This window comes from Canis lupus, chromosome X (assembly GCF_048164855.1).
Source record: "Canis lupus baileyi chromosome X, mCanLup2.hap1, whole genome shotgun sequence".
Classification (NCBI taxonomy): Eukaryota; Metazoa; Chordata; class Mammalia; order Carnivora; family Canidae; genus Canis; species Canis lupus.
Window position 1 is genome coordinate 101,303,925 of NC_132876.1, and position 4,452 is coordinate 101,308,376.

Consider the following 4,452-nt stretch of genomic DNA (forward strand, 5'->3'; position numbering starts at 1 on the left):
AGCCCACAGACAATGACTCCTGGATGGGGGAATAGAAAGCCTTGACCCTTGACTCAACTGCGGACAACTGTGAAAGACCCATAGGATACCGTGGGGCTTCAGATGCAACCATCCTGCAATTGCTTTCTTCCTCTGCCTCAGAAGTAACAAAACGATCTATTTCTAGGCAACCCAAATGAACCTAGATGTTTTCCCCACTAGCCCATAAGCTTTTGACGGCAAGAACTTTCTTTAACATCTTCAGCCCATGTTAAGCACGACCCTTATAGGAAACAGGACCCTCAAATAGTTCTCACTCATTCACATGAAGGAGTTAATCAATTAAAGTGGAAGAATCGCAACTGGAATGAGCAATTCTGCTAATTTAATAGGATCGAAGAACAGTGGTTACCAAGGGCCAGCATAAGCCACACTGGCTGCTCAATAATCACCTGGGAGAATGGCCACGCCTGCATTTCAGCATGGGAGGATCTTAGCCAGCATCCCTCTGGTTGGCAAAGGTGTCGAACTTGAAAGTTGAAGCTGAGTTGGTAGGGCACTTTGGAGAATATTGAGAAATCATCCATTATCCATTAAAAAGTATGGCAGAGGCAGGGCATATCGATAGAGACTTGAGAGGGCTCTGCTGAAACCCTTCTAAAGCACACCTTGGTGCTCCCACTGACCTCGACAGTTTTTAAAAGAACAAATTCCTATGCTCCTACTCCTACATCCTGCCACAGAATCCTTACCTCAGGGTAAAGGAGTGAGTTTTGACAACTAGACTGTTCTACTTGTTCTTTTAGCTGAATTCTGGAGATCATGCACGTAAGTTTTTAGCTTGTGCCTAAGTAAATTGTATTCCTTTTCATTTTATCTTCAATATTTAGCCATTTCCCAAGTTAGCAGAACTCCCAACATAGAATGATCGGAAAAAGCGTGGAAAAAAAACCAATCCTTATGGGTTTGTTTCATTCTACTTAGTAGAAGTGTAGACAAAGTATTTGGTAAGAAAAAGAATTTAAACTCAGCTAAAATGAGGGGTTTTTTTTTACTTTAGGAGGCTCGCTTTCTGATGTCCTTCTAAAATTTCAAAGTGTTGTAACTATTGGGAGTTAACAAAATGGTGCATACTTGCTAGGAATAAATTCTATTTTCTTTTCTTAAAAGATATTATTTATTTATTGAGAAAAACGGATAGAGACACAGAAAGAGAGAGGAAAGAGAGAGAATGCACAAGCAGGGGGAGCAGCAGAGGGAGAGGGAGAAGCAAACTCCCCTCTGAGCAGGGAGCCCAATGTGGGGCTCCATCCCAGGACCCTGGGATCATGGTCTGAGCAGAAGGCAGAAGCGTAACCAACTGAACCACCCAGGCACCCAAATCCTATTTTCTTATAACTGAATGCATATTATACTTTAAAGCAGTACACTTTTTCCATATGATCTTAATATAAAACCATTTTGGAATTTATATTTCTACCTTGCCATTCCATTACATAAAGCATTCTTTTTTCTTTTTCTTCCCAGCTGCCTTCTCCAACTTCCCCTTCTTCCCAAATGAATTGCCAAACATTTTCACTGAAGAGTTACATATAAACCACAGCATTTTTGCTAGGGTGGGTGGCAACTTTTTAACTAAGCAAAGAGTTTGAATGGATACATTCCATTATAGAATCTTGCCTTCTGCTTTAAAAAAAAAAAAGGAAGTTAATTTTAAACTCTGGCTCTGTATTTATCTAGCCCTGGTAAGAGTGGTTTAGTCTTATAAAACAGGAAAGGGAAAAGGAAATGAAGAGAGCCCATGATGGCTATTGGAGAACAGGGGGTCAACACAAAGACAGTTGCAGTAGTGATGGCACTTAAGGAATCCTTGGGAAACTCACAAAACTGGGAATCAAAGGTACTCTGGAGATATAAAATCTTAATTTGTTCCTCTTCTTCCTAAAGCATAAATCTGAGTCGGTCATAAAATGCTCTGCTTTCCTTACATCCCTTTGTTCCTGGCTGCCAGACCTGGAGACTTGGGGCTCCAGCCTTATCTTCTTACATTCTGCATCACGTACCCTGTGATATTATATCTCTGCTCTTGATTGCCCCCTATCAGGAATGTTTTTCTTTTTCACACCAATGTGAGCGTCTTCAAAGTCTAGCTAAACCTCATTTCTTTTATCGAGCCTCTCCTCACCCCTCCAAGTGCATGTGTTCTGACCCTTTCCCAAGCCTGTACCATGCTTGCCACCTCTCTGAGAAGTACAGATAGTAGACTGTCATGAATTACAGCTATATATGATCTTGTTTATCACTCCTACTGCTGACTTACCATTTTTGGGCCCAGATACATGCCATCGTGCATCTTTGTGTCCCTCGAACACCCTCTTATAGCTCCTTGCACACTGAAGTCATTCAAATATTTATGGTGAGAGTAGAAAGAAGGGAAAAGAGAAGGAAGGAGAAGGAAGGAAGGAAGGAAGGGAATGAGGAAAGAAGGGTCAGCCATTTTTGCTCCCTGTCTATTTGTAGATCACAAACTACTAATACTAACCCTTTCTCTTTATTACTCAGTTTTCCTTTTTGGCTTTCCCAACTCAGCAGGTTTTTATTTTTTATTTTTTTTCTTGCTTTACCAGATACATCATGGGTTTAGGAGAACTCTGACCTGAAGCTGATCTGTTGTCACTAAATGCTCCAGCATTAGTCCATGTCACAATGAGGTACTGGTGACCTATGAGCTGTGCACAGTGCTGTGCCCCGGAAGTATAAAACACTGGCCTCCCGGAGCTAAGCTAAACTGTTCACTCACTGCGATGACGAGCACACCCACTGACGTGAGCGGCTTGCTCTGTGACTGTGTTATTATGGGCCTGGAGGAGAACCCCGACAAGGAAAAGCAGCAGAGTCCAAATCCCCCAGAGACCCCTTGAATGCATTTACTCTACACACTGTGGCACTGGAAACCTCTTGAGTACCATTCAGGAGTTCAGGCATGGTGAGAACAATTAGGGGCTTTAACAGGGGTATTCAAAAGCCAAGCACTGAGAGCCACTGGATTCATTTGTTACATTCAAATTTTCTCCCTTGGCCACATGAAGCTTTGTTTACACAAAATAGCTGATACCATTTTAAGTCTCTCAGCTTTCCATTTTTACTGCTGTGTTTAGCTCCTCTGACTGTGTTCCTTCTGAAATAAAGTTGGCAAGAGGCTGGGAACATCGTGGTACCCATAGCCAGTGTCATTTCTTCAAACAGGTATGTTCGGCAGCTGCCTACTTAGGAAGACAAGAGGGCACTGCAAGATCCAACCAGAATAAGGGGATGCCCCCTCTCCACCTTATCAGCTACAATGCAATCTACTGAAGCCATTGTTTTCTGGGTCAGAAAAAAAAATTAATGGCATATTTTCTCCAAATGTCACTATCATACTGTGAATAGGCAAAACCTATTATCCCCAACCTTTTCCTTTAGCATATTAATAATGGCTCATATGTTAGACATCTTACTAAAAATCATAGATACATATGGCTGTATCTCCTTGACTTAGTAGTGTGTGGTGGTAGCTCAGCAAACCAAATATAAATAATATTGCCATCATTAATCACAAATTGGTTCATTATCATCATCTATGTAAACAGAGTGACCCTGTTGATGAAGAAGTGAAGTATAGAATTCCATCTCTTCAAAGTGGGATCAAATGTGGTTAAAAGATATTTCGATAAGAGCTCTAGGTGGATGACTTTGGAAGCAAGAAGGCAGCACACAACACTGACGGCAATCCTAAAAGCCAGAGACGTTCATTGCAGGATGTGTGGGAAAGCCAAGGAAAAGGAGGGGCTCCAAAGAAGAGCAATCCCTTGCAGGTAGGGAGATACAAAGTTAATGGGAAAGAGGACAGTATGGAAAAGCAAGGAGGTCCCACGAGTGACCTATTTTCCCAAATTTCCCTGTATTGTGTCTCCAGATATCAAATGATGTCAAGAATGTACGGTGTCCATAAAGAAAAGATAATATCCACAGATTCTAAGTGGTGAGCGATTGTGAGTTAATTAAGTGAGATAGAGGCCGAAAGATTATATACACTACAATCAACTTCAACAGGAACAATTATTTATCCTAAACTTCACACTACTAAAAAAAAAAAAACTTACGTCAGGGCACATTGCTACATAACTAAAATACTCAATCGAGGACTTGTATCATATCTGAAAAGTGGAATCACACATCATGAGAGAGCAAACAAATTTGTGAGATCTTGGAAACAATTTCATTCCTCTGGTTTAAAACTAGGGGTGGTAGAAGGGGAGGAGGGCGGGGGGTGGGAGTGAATGGGTGACGGGCACTGGGGGTTATTCTGTATGTTAGTAAATTGAACACCAATAAAAATAAATTAAAAAAAAATAAAATTTCTTTGTTGGCTAAAATGACATAATGGGGCATCCCTATACTTCTACACTTTATATAATTTTATTAGATTTGTAT

General features: G+C 41.0%; 1 long non-coding RNA gene across 1 annotated transcript; it reads left to right on the forward strand.

The window, feature by feature from the left end:
* Positions 1 to 2,700: 2,700 nt before the first annotated feature.
* On the forward strand, positions 2,701 to 4,229 carry LOC140627778 (uncharacterized). Its single transcript, XR_012026384.1, has 3 exons — positions 2,701 to 2,965; positions 3,138 to 3,225; positions 3,609 to 4,229. It is a non-coding gene; the product is annotated as an uncharacterized lncRNA (long non-coding RNA).
* Positions 4,230 to 4,452: the final 223 nt, after the last annotated feature.